This window comes from Protopterus annectens, chromosome 14.part0 (assembly GCF_019279795.1).
Source record: "Protopterus annectens isolate FY-2018-M chromosome 14.part0, PAN1.0, whole genome shotgun sequence".
Classification (NCBI taxonomy): Eukaryota; Metazoa; Chordata; order Ceratodontiformes; family Protopteridae; genus Protopterus; species Protopterus annectens.
In genome coordinates this window covers 247,320,683-247,338,187 of record NC_056748.1, presented here as the reverse complement: position 1 = coordinate 247,338,187, position 17,505 = coordinate 247,320,683, and the positions used below count along the sequence as shown (strand labels likewise).

The following is a 17,505-nucleotide window of genomic DNA, read 5'->3' as shown; positions in this document are numbered from 1 at the left end:
ACTTGTGCATATTATTGAGGTAATCCCATATTTTCTGCTTAGCACACTGCAGTTGCTCATCTTCTTGTTCTGTGAGATTCCCCCTATTCTGCAATACTTTAACATTTGTCAGTCAATCTAAATAATTCTTGTTGCTTCTTAACCATACCTCCCTTTCTTTTATTTCCAACCTAGTTTTAAACTCCACCTTAATTTTATCCCACTCCCTATCTATATTTTCAGAAGAAATATCTATCTTCTCTAATAGCACCTGAATAATCACCACTGCCCATTCCTTAAATTCCTCTCTTTTCAACAGATAGGTGCAAAAGCACCAGTGTCTTATTTTTTATTTCATTACCCTGTGTTTTTAGTTTAGTTATTATTGGCGTATGATCTGAAATAGTTATTGGATGCATATCAAGACCTTCAGTTAAATACACATGTTCCCATGAAATGTAAATTCTGTGTAGCCTAGCCCAGTTTTTATATCTTGGTGAATAATATGTAAATTCACTTTGAACTCCTGTGACTGAATTCACATCTTCCATGCCAAATATTTTCATAAATTTCTTCAAATATTTACCCTCCTTTGTTATACTTTCCATTCTGGGCCCTCCAGACATATCTTCACTGTTGCCAATCACATTCTAGTACCCACCTATAAGTAATATTCCTTGCTGAAAACTGATGATTTCTTCCAGTATTTTCTTAAGCTCCATTATATCAGCTTTAGGTGGAATATGAATACATGTCAGTGTAATCCTCCTTCCTTGCCAGTAGCCCCTTAGCACTAGAAATCTGCCATTATTATCTTTTTTGTCCACTTCTATCACTATTGTAGCTTCTCTTGCAATTAATATAAGTACTCCTCTTTTCCTTTGTCCCATGTATTCCACTGAATAACCATCCCAAAAACCTTTCTTTATCAAATTCACATGTTCTGTTCTAACTGTGTCTCCTGTAACATAACTATTTGTACTCTACATTTCTAATACAGTTCACTACTCTTCTTTTTCGTATTTATTTGTGAGATCATCATTTAAAGACATTACAGGAAGCATAATTGCATTCAAAAGTTATTATTCCGACCTTTTATGTATAACGCCTTTTTTGTTAAATGCCTAGTTCCAGCTTTTGTGTTACATGCATACACTGTTTGACAGGTTGAACTTTTATACAGTTGTTTCTTGTCATATCCATTTGAACCTATGTCACATCTTGCACAAAACTTTTTGTTTTATTGAAAGCCCTCAAATAAAAAAAAAACAAACACCCCCCAATACCCCCTAAAACCTATTAACTTAATACTAATACACAAAACTATGTACATCTTCAAATAATGATGTTTTACCCTCCTAACAGGAACAAAAATCCCAAAATGACAGCCACACTGACAGACCTGAGTTAACCTAAAAGAAAGGTTAAACATGCTAAGATGCATGGTGCAGCATGTGCTTCTAATAAGTTTCTTGACATTCTTCTGGTTCCTAGAGAAGGTCCTCTGAGGGGTGGAGAAACAAATTCCTACTGCAGAGAGGGTTTTACCATCCTGTTGACTCCTGGTTACAGTGTATTTTACATTTTAATCCAAGGCATGTGGATTCATCAAATGAGGTATTAATGAAGGATGTCTTAAAGCTTTCTGAGAAGTCACAAAGATGTATCCAGGCATGACAGCATACAGTAATATCAATGTGAGTTGGTCTCACCGTACCATCAGCTGCATTCAATAACAGTCAAATGGTAATGTTTGATATAGAATGCAAGGTGAGGATCTGGGAGTCCATAGTCTTCTGGACATTCACAGGCAGGTTACTTAAGAAAGATTTATTGAGCTTCTTAGTCAAATCTGTCTGACATCGGATTACATGAGTCAAATAGTTTAGTGCTTGAAGCATGAAAGTCATTGAAGAATAAGTTCATTTCTCAAACTTGTTCAACACCATGTATTACCTCATGGTGGACAGAGAAACATTTTACTGATAGTTCCTTCTTGGTGGCCATTGTTACCACCATGGCATCTACTGCTGGACCCTTGCACCAATTCTTCCTTTCCTTGGGTGCTGACAAAATCCTATCTGGTTTCTTTGGTACTAGTTCCACCATGTTAGGGTCCTTCCAAGCCAGCTGAGCCATAAAATCAGTCAGAGGATCAACAGGTGTTACTGCCCAGGATGATGTTGAGATGGAACCAAAGGTCTCTGAATCATCTGTTCATCTTTATGTGACAGTTTGCATTCTGAAGATCTATCAAGCATCTTCAATCGCCCTTGCCCAGAAAGGGCAGAATGGACTAAACAATGACCATCCAAAACTTTGCGAGTCAAACTGACTTGTTCAATACACTGAGATCCAAATTTGGTCTCGAGTACACTGTTTTCTTTGGCACTAAAAATAATCTTAAGTTCTGGATTCTGTTTGGTCTGGTGGTACCTCTTGAATGACTCTTTTTTTCAAGCAGCTTTTGAATTTTTAGTGCTGCTGCTTTCCTCTGATTGAGTGGAACTTTGGAAACTTGGGAAATTTTCTTGACAAAGGAGGAGGTAGGGAAAATGGAATTATTTAATTTCTGGAAATAATTATCTGTACCCAAATGTCTTTTGTTATATCTAGCCAGGCTCTCTGGTGTAGAGATAAGTGACCCCCGACTGCCTCCAGAGGTATGCAGTCATCTCTCCATTCAGGAGTGCTGAAAGGGTCTGTCAGATAAAGAATCTCTAGATCCCCAGTTTTGTGGGCCTACTCTACCATGGGGATGTCCCCTTCCATTTTAGCTCTCCCCTGTGCCTTTGTAGGAACTATCTTCATGTGTGTCCTGGAAAGGACCGTCAGATTTTCTGAACCACATTTTGTGACCTCTCCATTGTTTCCTGGAAAAGGTCTTTTGAGGGGTAGAAAAATACATGCCCATGAAGGGAGGGTTTTTCCATCTTTCTCACACCTGGAGCACGAGTCCTTCACTGTGGGGCCAAACAAAGAAGTGTCGTCAAAGGGTACATTGAGAAACGTGGACTTGAAGGGCTCCAAAAAAATACACAGGCGCAGTCAGGCACACCTCTTAATGGAAATACCTGAACCTGTGGCTCTTGAGGTGCCTTCTGCAGTGTGCAAGATTAGCCTCATGGATGAATAAGATATAACTTGTAGGGTGGCCACCTGAGAGGCTATTGAAGATTGAGCCTCAGCAGTGTCACTTCCAGATAGAGATTTTAATAGCTCTTTTATCAAATCTATTTCAAGTTTCATAAAATGTACCAGATAGTTCAGCAATCTGAGTGCAAAAGTCACTGAAGCATAAACACAATTCCCAAATATGTCTATTGTCTTAGACTGTCTATTAGGAGGATGGACAGTGGAACTCTGTTCCATGAGTCCCTTTTTTGTAGCTGCTGCCATGGCATCTACTGGCACCCACTTACCCCAAAATTCCCTGCCTACTGGTGGAGCCAGAATCTGTTCTTGTCTCTTGGGGATTGGCTCTACCGTATCATGTTCCCTTTATGACTGCCTAGAGATAAAATCAATGAGCTCATTGGCAAGCAGAGTAACTCAGGAGGTAGATGGGCCAGTGGCAAAGGCTTCCAGAAATACTGATTTCTCTGGAGAACAGTCTTGGGAAGACCAGCCATCTTTCTGCTTAAGGATCCCAAGAATGTCTCCAAATGAGATGTCATTGGGTGGTGATTTTGGAGACCATTCTCTGTCACTGAAATCATTATCTTCAGTGACTGACTCTTGAGGAGAGTCCAAGTGTCTCCTTTTGCACTTTCTCTTCCTAGGGACTTTCTCTGCAAGGTGATCCAGTGAAGCTTATTGCCCCAGGGAGAAGGAAGATAATGGTGCCAAGAAACCAAGTTTCTGATCATCACCTCCCTCCACCCCAAGAACAATCCCCCAGAGATGGAAGTCAGAGCTAAGCTGTCCAGTGCCAAGGCTCCAACAGGAAGAGATGGCTATGAAAACCTCAGAGTTGACTACAACCTCCTGGATCTGACAGGGATGCTTCTGCTCCAAGAGTCAACCTGCTCCGAGGATGTCAGAGCTGGTGCACTCAGAGCAGTATTCCGATCTGAAGACAGTGCTTTCTTTGGATCTGAACCTTATGGACTCATAATGCTAGGATCCGAAGACTCTAAAACTTTTAGTTATGTACTTACCATAACTTTAGATGTTTGGGATCCATCTCGCCTACATTCTGTACTGATGGGCTTGGAGCCGATCCCTCGGCTCTGACTCGGCACGCTTATGCTATAGAGCGAGGCCTCTTATTGGCTGAGCTATCTTTATCCCAGGATGCACCACCACTAATCCCCCAGATCTTGTTTATCCGCATTCATGCACACATGCACAACTTGTTTATATAACATTGTTAGATGTTTCAAGATGAAACAACAGGATTCGGACCTTCTGATATCCTCTGATCTCCAAGGAAGGGGGAGGGAGGGTGGGTTATTAGGAATGTAGGCGAGATGGATCCCAAACATCTAAAGTTATGGTAAGTACATAACTAAAAGATGTTATGTGATCCTATCTCGCCTACATTCTGTACTGATGGGACAGCGTCCTAGCACCTAAATCCTGGGTGGCTCATTGGAAAACACTCCTGAGCACTGTGGAACCAAATGAAGCTCGTCCTCTAGATGCCACATCCAATTTGTAGTGGGAAATGAAAGTGTGCGGGGAAGACCATGTAGCTGCAGCACAAATGTCACTAACGGCAAGCTTGGAATGAAATGCTATCGAAGTAGCCATAGCCCTTGTAGAATGAGCTTTGACAGAGGTGGTAAGCTCTTTGTTAGAAAAGGAATAAGCTTGAGTAATACAGTCCCTGATCCATTTGGCAATAGTGACCTTTGTGACAGGTTTGCCCAATTTATTCTCTGCAAAGGATACAAACAACTGATCTGTTTTCCTTGTTTGTTTGGTCCTGTCTACATAAAAACGCAACTGCCTGTGAACATCTAGTGTGTGGAATATGAATTCTGCTTTGTTAGAATATTTTGGAAAAAAGACTGGAAGTTCTAACGATTGTTGTAAGCAGAAACTGGAACAAACTTTAGGGACAAAGGAAGGATTTGGCCTGAGAGATACTCTGTCTTTGTGGAAAACCAAGTACGGGGTTTTACTGACAAAGCTTGAAGCTCTGAAACTCTTCTGGCAGAAGTAATTGCCACCAGAAAAGCTGTCTTCCATGATAGAAACTTTAGATCACATGTAGCCGGTTCAAAGGGGAGGAAGTCAAGGCGCGTAACACTATATCGAGATCCCATGGAGGTGCAGGATGAGAAATCGGAGGTCTTAATAGAGCAGCACCTTTCAAGAAGGTCTTACACAATCTGTTGCTCATTAAAGGTGGGTTTATGGATTCGTGAAAATTGGAAATCGCTGCCAATAGGACCTTGATGGTAGAGACTGAAGAGCCTTGATTGAAAAGAGAAGTTAAAATTTTAGTACTTCTGCCACGGGAATAGAGATGGGGTCCAGGCCGCGGAGTTGAGCCCAAATAGCAAATCTTTTCCATTTGCTAGAATACAGTTTCTTTGTAGCAGACTTATGGGCCAAAGATAATATGTGTACAACCTCTGGATCCAATGTATGACTCCTGACTATAGTCGGAAGAGGAGGAGCCAAGCAGTCAATTTTAAGGTGTGCAGGGACTGGTGGAATAGTCCCGACTGATGAACCAAAAGATCTGGGATCTGATCCAGGAACCATGGACCTTCCAGAGCATATTTCCGAAGGTAGGGAAACCATACTTGACGAGGCCATTAAGGAGCAATTAAGATCATTTTGCTCCCCAAGAGAGATGCCTTTTGAATCACCCTGGGTAGGAGAGGAACTGGAGGGAAGGCATAAAGCAAGCCTGTGGGCCAAGGACGGACTAGTGTGTCCATGGGGCTCTTCCCCGGAGCCGGGGTTAGAGAGAATTCTTTGCACTTCGCATTCAGAGAAGTTGCGAAGAGGTCGCAACACGGAACTCCCCATTTGCTGAAAATCTGACTTGCAACTGTCATATTCAGAGACCATTCATGAGGAGAGAGGATGGTTCTGCTCAATCTGTCGGCTATCACATTGGACTTGCCCGGTATGTGAGTAGCCACTAGAAAGCGTTTGGTCGAGACTGCCCATTCCCAAACTCTCATGGCTTCTCTGCAAAGAGGATAGGATCTGGTCCCTCCCTGTTTGTTCAGGTACCAGACAACTGAGATGTTGTCTGAGTGAACGGCAATTACGCCCTGAGGGAGATAATCATGAAGGGCTTGAAGGGACAGAAGTACTGCCCTCATTTCTAGGATGTTGATATGAAGTAGGGTCTCTTCTGGGTGCCATTTGCCTTGGACTGACCTGCCCAGGGAATGCCCCCCCCCCCATCTGGGAGGCGTCCGTGGTCAAAGTGGCTGCGGGAGGAGGTAGAACAAAGGGTCGTCCCTGATCCAAATTGGAGGGCACTAGCCACCAGTGAAGGTCCTGTTTGCAAGATTCCGTGATCCATATGAGGTGACTGAGAGGGAGTTCCTGAAAGGACCACTGAGCTGAAAGAAGCCACTGGAGAATTCTCATGTGCAACCTTGCCAAGGGGACTAGAAGAACCATGGCGGACATGGATCCCAATAGCTGCAGGACCATCCTGGCTGGAGCTTTGGACCTGGGAAGTAAGGCTCGAACTTGAGTCTGTATGGTTTGTATTCTGTCTGTAGGTAGATAGACCCGCATTCGGTTTGAGTCTATCTCTACCCCTATGAATCTTATTCGTTGAGATGGCAGCAACACAGACTTTGGCCAATTGAAGGTGATTCCAAGGGAACTGCCCAGTGATATAGTAGCTTGAAGGCTCTGCAGTAGTAGATGCCTGGAGGTGGCAGTTAGGAGCCAGTCGTCTAGATACGGAAACACCTGGAATCCTAGACTTCTCAGGTGAGCAGTCACAACTGCCAAACACTTGGTGAACACCCTGGGGGCTGTGGTGAGACCAAAGGGCAGCGCACGGACCTGAAAATGACTGCCTCCTAGGCTGAAGCGCAGATGTCTCCTGGACGCTTGATGTACCATGATATGGTAATAAGTGTCCTTGAGATCTATGGAGCACATCCAAACACCCTTCTCCAGCAATGGGAGAATGGGAGAATGGTTTGTAGGGTGACCATTTGGAACTTGGACTTTCTGACTGAATGGTTTAGGATGCTGAGGTCCAAAATGGGCCTCAAGTCCCCGGTCTTTTTTGGCACCAAAAAGAATCTTGAGTAAGTCCCTAATCTGATCTGGTCTGCGGGGACCGGTTGGATGACCCCTTTTTGCAGCAGCTTTAAAACTTCTGAGGCTGCAGTATCCCGTTGACTGGGTGGCGGGTCCGGGATTTTTTTGGACTGAGGTGGGGAGTGAGAGAAAGGGATGGTGTAACCTCCGGCGATAATTTGAAGCACCCATCGGTCCTGAGTGATACCTTCCCAGGCTTTCAGGTGCTTCGAAAAATGACCCCCGACTGGCTCCGGAGCTGCACAGTCGGGCAATCCCTCAGGGACTGTGAAAAGCTGAAGAGCCACGAAAGGACTCACGGTCTCCAGTGTTGCGAGGGCCTCTGCCGCCTCTGGGACGGCATCTTCCTGAAGAATTTCCCCCTCCTCTGCCTCTGGAAGGGGGATCATCCTGCTGAGAGGGGTAAGGCTTCTGAGATCTACGGAACCACATTTTCCCTCCTCTTTTAGCCTTGGGATAAGGCCGAAAGGGAGTGGAAAATCGTGCCCCTACGGCAGTCAGAGTCTTACCCTCCTGTTCGCAGCGGGTGAGTGTGTGCTTTACGTTGGGGCCAAACAGGGAGGACCCATCAAAGGCGTCGGCAAAGGAAGACTTAAAGGCCTCCGCTGAATGACACAGGCGGAGCCAGGCTTGTCTCCGGAGAGCAATGCCTGTACTGCTGCTTACCGCCTTCGGCCGCATAAGAAATGAGCCTCATGGACGAGTTTGAGATGGACGACATTGTAGCCAGCTGAGAGCCAACTGTCTGGGCCAGCTCCTCAGGCAGGTTACCCAAGAGGGTATCGGATAGTTCTTTAATCAGATCCCTCTGAAATCTAGTAAAGTGCGTAAGGTAGTTCAAGGACCTTAATGTAAAGGCTGCTGAACTCAGGGTGCGCTTTCCGTACCGATCCATGCTCCTAGACTCCTTATTAGGAGGATGGACAGACGTCGAAGCCTCTGCTACATCTTGCTGGGTAGCAGATGCCACCACCAAAGCATCTACAGCCACACCTTTAGTTAGAAACTCTTTTGCAGGGGGTGCCGAGAGGAACTTATTCGGATGAGCAGGCACCGGTTCCACAGAGTCTGGGTGTTCCCACGCCCTTCGACAGATCAAATCCAAGAGCTCATCGAAGGGCGGAGACACCCAGGAGGCGGAGGGCTGAGCCCCGAAGGCCTTCAGGAACACCGACTCATCAGCAGAAGGAGGTTTGGTCTGCCAGTCGCCTCGTTGTTTTAGGGCTTCCAGGATGTCTGCAAAGGAGACATCATCCGAGGTCGACTTAGGGGACCCCTCTGCATCATCGAGATCAGTGTCTGATGTAAGAGACTCATCAGGGGAGTCAATGTGCTTCCTCTTGCACGATCTCTTCCTGGGGGGTTCTTCCGAAGAGGCTTCAGAAGGACCTCCAGGAGGGGGAGAAACCCCAGTGGGGGTAACCTCAGGCCCCGGGGCTCCGCTGTCTAAGGACAGGGGGACTGCCAAAGACCCAGCCTCGGTATGCAGGGAAGGAGCTGGGGAGACCATGGAGGTAGCCAAGGAAGATTTGGCTAACGCACTCCTCATAGCCCTGAGTCCTAGGAGGGTCCCACCTCCATGGCCATGACAGTGGATGGCACTCCCGCTGCCGACGCACCAAGAGGGAGACTTGGGACTGAAAACATCAATCCCGAAGCCTCCCCCCAGGGCCGACGGAAGAAGTCCGTGTACTGAACTCCGACCCAAGAGCCGGAGTTGGAGCAAGGGTCGGGCCCGACCCTAAAACCTCCACCGGCTCCACCAGCACCGGCTCCAATGGTGCTGAGGCTGTTGGAGGAGGAACCATAGTAGGGAAGTGGACCATCGGCTCCGAAGCCGAATGGGCTGGAGCCGAAACTAGCTTTTGGAACACCGGAGACTGGAAGAGTCTTAGGAGCACCCTGTCGATGTCCGAATCAGACATCTTGGATGATCTGGAGGATACCGATCAGGCCCGAACCGATTTCTCCATCGGCTCCAAAGGACTCGGGGACCGGCTCCGAATGGACTCTACCACTATCGGCTCCGAGGGAGATCTCAAGGCAATATCCCTCGGTGTCGACAAGGACTTCGGCTCCGAGGGGGAAGAGTCTGAGCCGGCAACCCTTATCGGCTCCAATATCAGTGGAGCCGATGAAGGTGACCCGCCTCGATGCCCCAGTCCTCGGCTCGAAACCAGAGGGTCGAGGCTGGAGGCATCGAGGCACACGTTCGCCTCGGCTCCAAGTCCGTGGAGCCGATGGAGAAGTCTGCTTAGATTTTTTAGCAGTCGGTTCCGACTGACTGGTCGGAGCCGACGCTTTCTTCTTTTTTGAAGGTGAAGGAGAGGAAGATAAAGCTTCCTCGAAGGATGGCTTAATTAACCCCTTGAGGATTAATTTGTTTTTCCTCTCCTGGAGGACTCTTGATGAAAAGGCGTGACACACGCTACAAGATTCTTGTAGGTGCTTGGCGCCTAAGCAATAGACGCACAAGGAGTGGTCGTCCGTTATGGACATTTTATAACCACACCTCGTGCACTTTTTAAACCCGGAGGGTCTATGCTCTTTGGACATACTACTTTCGAAAAACAGTACCTGTATAAAGAGAAATACAACAAACTAAATAGTTCAAGAACAACAATATAAAAGTTTTTTTTTTTTTTTTTTTACACAATACAGTGACCAAACCACACAGAAAGAGAGAGAGTCAAGACCTTCTAACTTAAACGGGCACTTGACCCACAAAAGAAACAGTAATAGGAAAGCAACAGGGGAAGGCCCCTCTAACTAAAAAGTACAGTTTTGTACCTACCATAAATGTAGATGTTCGAAGATCCACATTGCTGCAGTCCTTACACTTGGGTAGTCCGCTGTCCTCGGTCGGCCCGAATATCAAAGTATAAGGCTGACGTCGGTCAAGACGCATTTGACTGACATCAGGACGTCAGGGTACAAATGCGCATGACCGACGTCATATCCTCAGTCTTTTCTTGCCCCAGATGTCAGAAGACCCTAAAAATAAAGGTCAAAACCAAAAGGCAGCAAACAACCAACCAACCACCCTTGCACTAACTATATGTACAATATATACAATATACACAATATGTACAACCCAACCCACACAACCACCTCTAACTACAGAGGGAAGGAGGGAGGTAAATTGGACTGCAGCAATGTGGATCTTCGAACATCTACATTTATGGTAGGTACAAAACTGTACTATGTTCTTCATCTCACATTGCTGCAGTCCTTACACTTGGGTATAATCCCAAAGCAGAGGTAAGGGAGGATGGCTAACTACAAGGAAGCAGGAGCTGCCAAAATGCCCTGCAAAACAGCAGTGGCAAAACCAGCCCTGGATTTAGAGTAAAGTGGCAGGTGATAATGCCTAGAGAAAGTATGCACTGAACTCCAAGTAGCTGCCTCCAAAATATCCTTGGTTGCCACTCCCTCAAAAAGCTGTTGAAGTGGCAGTAGCCCTAGTGGAATGAGGCCTAATCCCAGCTGGAATCTCCTTGCCATGATGGGAATAACAGAAAGCAATGCAAAACCCAATCCACTTAGAAATAGTTTGTTTTGACACAGGCCTGCCCTGAGAACTCAAAGCAAAAGAAACAAACAACTGCTGAGACTGCCTGAACCCTTTAGTTCTGTCCAAATAATAACGCAACTGCCTGTGTACATCTAAAGTGTGCAAAATCTTTTCCCCTTTATTTTGGGGATTTGCATAAAAAGTAGGCAAATGAATAGCTTGGTTTAAAGCCACACTAGAAACCACCTTAGGCATAAAGGAAGGATTAGTACGTAATGATACCCTATCCTTATGGAAAATCAAGAAAGGCTCAACCGCCATAAGGGCCTGCAATTCAGAAACCCTTCTTGCAGAGGTAATGGCCAACAAAAAAGCAGTCTTCCATGACAAATATTTCAACTCAGAAGTAGCTGCAGGCTCAAAAGGTTGTAAAGTGAGTTTCTCCAACACAAAATTGAGATCCCAAGCAGGAGTAGGAGCTCTTCGTGGGGGTCTTATATTCTTTGCCCCTCTAAGAAATTGCTTGAACAAAGGATGAGAAAACAATGGTGGGTCGCAATCATAGTGAGCCGAAATTGCTGCAGCATGAACTTTAATAGAAGAGAAAGACAAACCTTTGTCTAGTAACTCAGTAAGATATTGAAGAGCCACACACAAATTAGGCTCAGAAACATCAAAATCTTTGCTGCACTCCAAAATAAAAATCTCTTCCATTTGTCTGCGTACACTTTCCTTGTACTAGGCCTTCTAGCTTCCAAAATAACATTCAAAACTTGCTGAGGAAGTGGAGGCCCACTATGGTTCAAAACAGAATATGCCAGGCTGTCAGGTGCAGAGAGTGAAGCTTGACATTTAGCAAATGGCTGTCCTCCTGCGACAACAGGTGTGGAATCAAGGCAAAGGCCATGGAGGCTTCCATACCAGACTTCTCAGTAATGGGTACCAGTGCTGTCGAGGCCAATCCGGAGCTATTAAAATCATCCTTGGCTTGTCCTGTCTGACCTTTAGAAGTACCTTTGGGAGGAGAGGCAGAGGTGGAAAGGCATACACATGAAGATTGCTCCAATTGAAAGAAAGAGCATCCACTCTCCAAGCTGTGGGATGAAACCTTTTTGTGCAAAACTTTGGCAGCTGATGGTTTAGTGGAGAAGCGAACAGATCTATGTCTGGAGTTCCCCATGACACTGTCAATTTCTGAAATACATGAGGATCCAATTTCCACTCGTGGGGATCCATAATTCGTCTGCTCAACACATCTGCTAAGGAGTTCTGTGCTCCTGGCAGAAACCTTGCCTGAAGATTGAGCTGTAAACTGAGAGCAGTCTCCCACAAAATCATTGCTTGCCTGCATAGAGGATAAGAATGTGTTCCCCCTTGCTTGTTGATGTACCACATGACAGTTGTGTTGTCTGTTAGAATCAACACCTGCCCTGGAAGAAGTAATTCATTGAAAGCTATTAATGCAAACTGGACTGCTAACATCTCCTTCATGTTGATATGTAGATGTTGTAGTCTGACAGGCCACTTGTTTTGTATCCACTTTCCATTCAGATGAGCTCCCCAAGCTTTGTCTGAGGCATCTGTCGTTAAAATCTGACTCGCCTCTGGCCGGGTCACAGAGAGTCCCTTGTTTAGGTGACATTCCTGAGCCCACCACAAAAATTCCTTTTGAATGCAAGGTATTATTTGAATGACAGTGTCCAGATCCTGGCAGTGCTGTGTCCATACATTTTTGAGATACCATTGTAGCTTCCTCATATGCAGTTTGGCATTGGGAAGCACCAGAATACAAGATGCCATGAACCCTAAGGCTTGAAGGACTGTCCTTGCAGTCAGCCCGGACTGATGAGATAGTTGATGGAAGTAAAGGGATAGACTCTTTTGTTTGTCCGGGGTTAAAAAGGCCATCTGGGATGCTGTATTCAGTCTCACACCCAGAAAGCACATGTCCTGAGAGGGTACTAGACTGGACTTTATTTCGTTCACAGAATACCCCAGGCATCTTAGCACTGCTATCACATATTCCAAATGATGAAGAAGCTCTTCCCTTCCTTGAGCCAGAATCAGGCAGTCGTCCAAATAAGGATAGATCTGTATTCCTTTTAGCCTGAAGAAAGCTATCACTGGAGCCAGAACCTTCGTGAACACTCTGGGCACAGTAGATAAGCCAAAGGGCAATGCAGAGAACTGATAGTGAGAAGTCCCAGCTCGAAAACGCAGATACTTCCTGCAACTTAGCCTGATAGGAACATGAAGGTAAGCCTCCTTGAGATCCAAAGTTACCATCCAATGATCTTTGCCCAGCAGAGGTAAAAGCTGCTGCAACATCAACATTTTGAACTTGGGAATGTCCAGATAAGTGTTGAGGATAGATAAATCCAAAATTGGTCTCCACGTGTTCCCCTTCTTTGGTACTAGGAACAGGCGAGAATAAAATCCTAGGCCCACTTCTGGCATAGGGACCGGCTGTATGGCCCCATTTGGAGCAACAGAGAAACCTGCTTGTGAGCCTCTATTCTTTGTTGAGGAGGAACGTCTGGCATGCCTTTGAAAGGAGGCAAGGTATGGAAATAAAACCTGTAGCCGTGGTGTATGATATCCAATACCCATCTGTCTTGGGTAATTAAACTCCAATTTTCTTTGAAAAGTGCCAACCTTCCTCCCAAAGGTGCTGCCAGACAAGAAGGCTCTGGCAGCTGAAAAGGTAGGTCATTGGGTCTGTTTACAAAAGGACTGACCCCTGCCCTCACCCGAAGACTGTGCAGGAGAACTCCCTGTTCTAGGCCTAAAAGAGCCCTGAGCTCTGCCCCTACCACGTCTAGATCTACCCCTAGACTGGGAATCATAAGAAGGATACGTCCACCCCTTAGTAGGCCAATTTCTACTAAACTTTGGAGGCTGGACCTGCAAAAAATCTTTAACAGTCTGCATAGACTTAGCTTTGTCTTCCATTTTCTTTAAAACTGCCTCAACAGGAGGACCAAACAACACGTCAGATTGTAAAGGAGCATCTAAAATCCTTGTTTTAACATGTTCAGACAAATTTTGATCCCTTAGCCAGGCGTGCCTGCGAAGAACTGACCCAGTGGCAGCCACCCTAGACGAGGCCTGTACAGCATCAAAACCACATTGCAAAGAATGCTTACCCACCTGTTCAGAAACATGTACTAAATCTTGCAACTCTTTACAATCAATACCTACTGCCAGAGCATCAACCTTAGACTTCAATTGTGAAAGGAGATAGTTTTGGTATTTCAACATGTGAAACTGGCAATTCAAAGCCCTCATAGCAAGAGTGGAAGAAGTATAAACTTTCTTTCCCCATCTATCCAAGGCCCTAGCCTCTTTGTCTGCAGGAACCGGATTCTTAACAACAGAAGCCTTAACACCTTTAGGCCCCTGGCTAACAGTTTCTGGGTCTGCCCTAGGACTCTTAAAAGATACTTATGAGCTTCAGGCACCCTGTAATACCTATCCGCTTAACAGGAGCAGGAGGCAAAGAATCAGGATTAAGAGAAGCCTCTGTAAAACATCTCCCACTACATCCAAAACAGGAGGTATAGCCAAAGGCCTATGCTGGGGTAAAACAAAAATTCCCTAAGCCTTTTCCTGGAATCAGAGAAGTCCTGACCTTCCCACTTAAAATGCTCCCTCATGGAATGAAGAGTTTCTGAAAAAGAAAAATCCTCAGGAGGAGAAGCAGAAGGAGTAGAATCATCCACATCAGAATCAGAATAAGGAGAGTACTCCTGCAAGTCTTCAGCCGAAGACTCTGAAACATCTGAAGCCTGCTCAAAACCCCCCAGCTCAGGCTCCACCCTAGGTCTCTTATCAGGAGGGGGCATAGAACCCCTAATCAAAGTAATCAAATCTTCTGCCATTTTAAGCATATGCTTCTTGGGCACAGTTCCTGAAGAGCTAGGGGTAACACCAACTGAAGGTAAACCCGGCCTGCCCCTGGGAGAAGCCTTAGAAACAGAAGGAGAGGGCCTAGCCACCCTAGGAAGGGAGGGGAGTATAGTAACCTGAGAAGCCCCCTCAGCCTGACTTGCCTCCTGAGAGGCCACATCTTGCAATAATAAAGTCTCACCCTGGGAACACAAAGAAACCTCCGGTGGAGCCACCGGCTCCACCGACATCTCTAAAGAACCGGCGTCCGGTACAAACGGTTCTTCTAGCCTAGGCTTAACTGCTTTGTCCTTGCGCTTCTTCGAAGAAGCGGGCGTCGGAGCATCCGACGGCATTTTATAATTGCACCGCTTCCCAAAGACTAACCTAGCACAATCCAACCTTCTCTTTATAGTGCGTTTATTAAATCTAGCACAAGAGCGACAGCCAACAACGTCGTGCTCAGGCCCTAAGCAAGGAATACACAAAGTATGATAATCTCTATGCGGTATCTGTTTCCCACAAGAAATGCAATTATTGACTTTTTCTGACATCCGTAAATCACTGAGGCAAGAAAAACTAAAATATTCCCAACGGGTACTTAGCCAACTTTGAACTCGGTCTGAAACTTCGAAATCGAAAAATCTCAGAACGCCAACCGGCACTTGCAATGCTGCTTCTGCATCGGACCATGCGGCAAAAAAGACTGAGGATATGACGTCGGTCATGCGCATTTGTACCCTGACGTCCTGATGTCAGTCAAATGCGCCTTGACCGACGTCAGCCTTATACTTTGATATTCGGGCCGACCGAGGACAGCGGACTACCCAAGTGTAAGGACTGCAGCAATGTGAGATGAAGAACATCGGGAAACCTTCCCTGACGAAAAAAACACGAATTTCTCAACAAAACTGATCAATACACACTCGTACGACAACAATAGCTGTTAAAACAGCTTTTGGATTTAAAGCAAGCAAATTTCTGACAGGAAAAAGCCTAAATAAATAGTACTTAGCCCAGCCAAGTTGAGACCACGTCTAAGCTTGTAAGCGGCAAACGAGATCTGGGGGATTAGTGGTGGTGCATCCTGGGATAAAGATAGCTCAGCCAATAAGAGGCCTCACTCTATAGCATAAGCGTGCCGAGTCAGAGCCGAGGGATCGGCTCCGAGCCCATCAGTACAGAATGTAGGCGAGATAGGATCACATAACATCAATAGGTTAGATTAAAGAAGGAACTGTAATCAGTGGAGTAGTAGATGATCAGACTTCCTGACCCAAACAGATAGGAATGATTAGAACTCTCATCTGAATTTGCTCTGTGAAGAATTTCCTCATTATCCTCTCCAAATTTGCTTCCATGAGACTCCCGGAGGAATGAGAAGTTACTAGGGATGGCGATTTGGAGTGTAAAAGAGTAAAAAGGGAAAGGGCACTCTGGATCAGACTGGATCCAGACTAGGAGAATAAGTTGTCCTTGGTAAAGATTTCAGATCTGAGGGTGTAGGAACCATAACATGCTTGATTGGCTCTGATGAGGGTCAGATAGTAAGTCATTTCAGATCCAGTTTCTCTTTCTTCTTTTTAGGTTCCGAGGAAGAACAAGCTGGAGAATCAGAAGGTTTAGACCTTTTTGTAGGGTCTCTAGATTTGTGTTTGAGGCATTGAACCCCAGTAATGGCTTCAGAGAAGAAAGTTGGCAGCAAGGCTTTTAAAATCAATTTATACTTCTTGTTGGCTAATGCTTGGGGGAATAACCCACGACAGATACTGCAATACTGTTGTAAATGATCTGGGCCCAAGCAATATGCACAAAGATTTTGGGCATTGGAATAAGGCAACTTATGCCCACACTTATCACACTTTATGAATCCTGTTGGACATTTTTCAGACATTTTTAAAGAAAAAAAATTATCATAACAAGAGATGTACTAAACTAAACTTTTTCTAATAAGAAAGAAGAGGAAAAATTAAATACCAACAATGGTACTGAAGAACTACAATAATCTTGTAGATAGGGAAAATACCAACTATGGTAATGAAAGAGGTACCTACTAAGTATAATAGGGAATAGGGAAAGAAAGTTAGGCATACAAACTATAGTAGGAAAGCTTACACTCAAAAGTGTATGAAAAAGGATAGTAGAAACAAGTTAGAAATAAAATTAATGATTAAAGAAATAGTTGTAAATAAGGATTTCTTAGATAGGAAATATTAAAACAGGACTTATCTCCCACTGTAAACTTGAGAGATGAAAGTGACCACGTCTAGACACCAAAGTAGGAAAAGAGATTTGAATGTTGGAGGTGGTGCATTATGAGTAGGAAAGGAGCTCGAGAGTTTGTGAAGGCCATGAGATGATATAACAGCCGAGTCAGATCTGAGGATCAGAACCAAACCCATTAGTTGAAAAAATAATGAAAATTGACATCATCAGATCAGTAGTTTTAGGGAGAGTATAAATACATTCCAGTGCAATCCCTCCTTGCCAATAACACCTTGCTACACAAATCTGCCATTATTGTCCTTTTTTCCTCTTCTATATCTATTGAGGCCCAACCCGAAATCTTCCTTTATCAAATTCACAAGGTAATTTCTATCCAAATGCATTCTTGTGACATTGTTATTTGCACACTAAACTTCTAAATTTAATTCAATACTTTTTTTTTTGGATTTTTTGCTTTTAATCTACACCTGTAAGGTCATTTACATTCTGCAAGAAGTTTAATGTTTTCTTGTTTTAGGCTTCCCTTTGTGAGACATAGAAGACAGCTATGATACATAGAGTGGGAAAATAGCTGATGAAGAAATTGCACATCAGTTTATTTGCAGATTCAGTTGTGTCTTATGTCTACTGTCAATCTTAAG

General features: G+C 44.9%; 1 protein-coding gene across 1 annotated transcript in view; it reads right to left on the bottom strand.

The window, feature by feature from the left end:
- ENO4 (enolase 4) overlaps positions 1-17,505 on the bottom strand; it is a 1,153,105-nt gene that overhangs the window by 547,594 nt on the left and 588,006 nt on the right. The gene's annotated exons all lie outside the window — the stretch shown is intronic.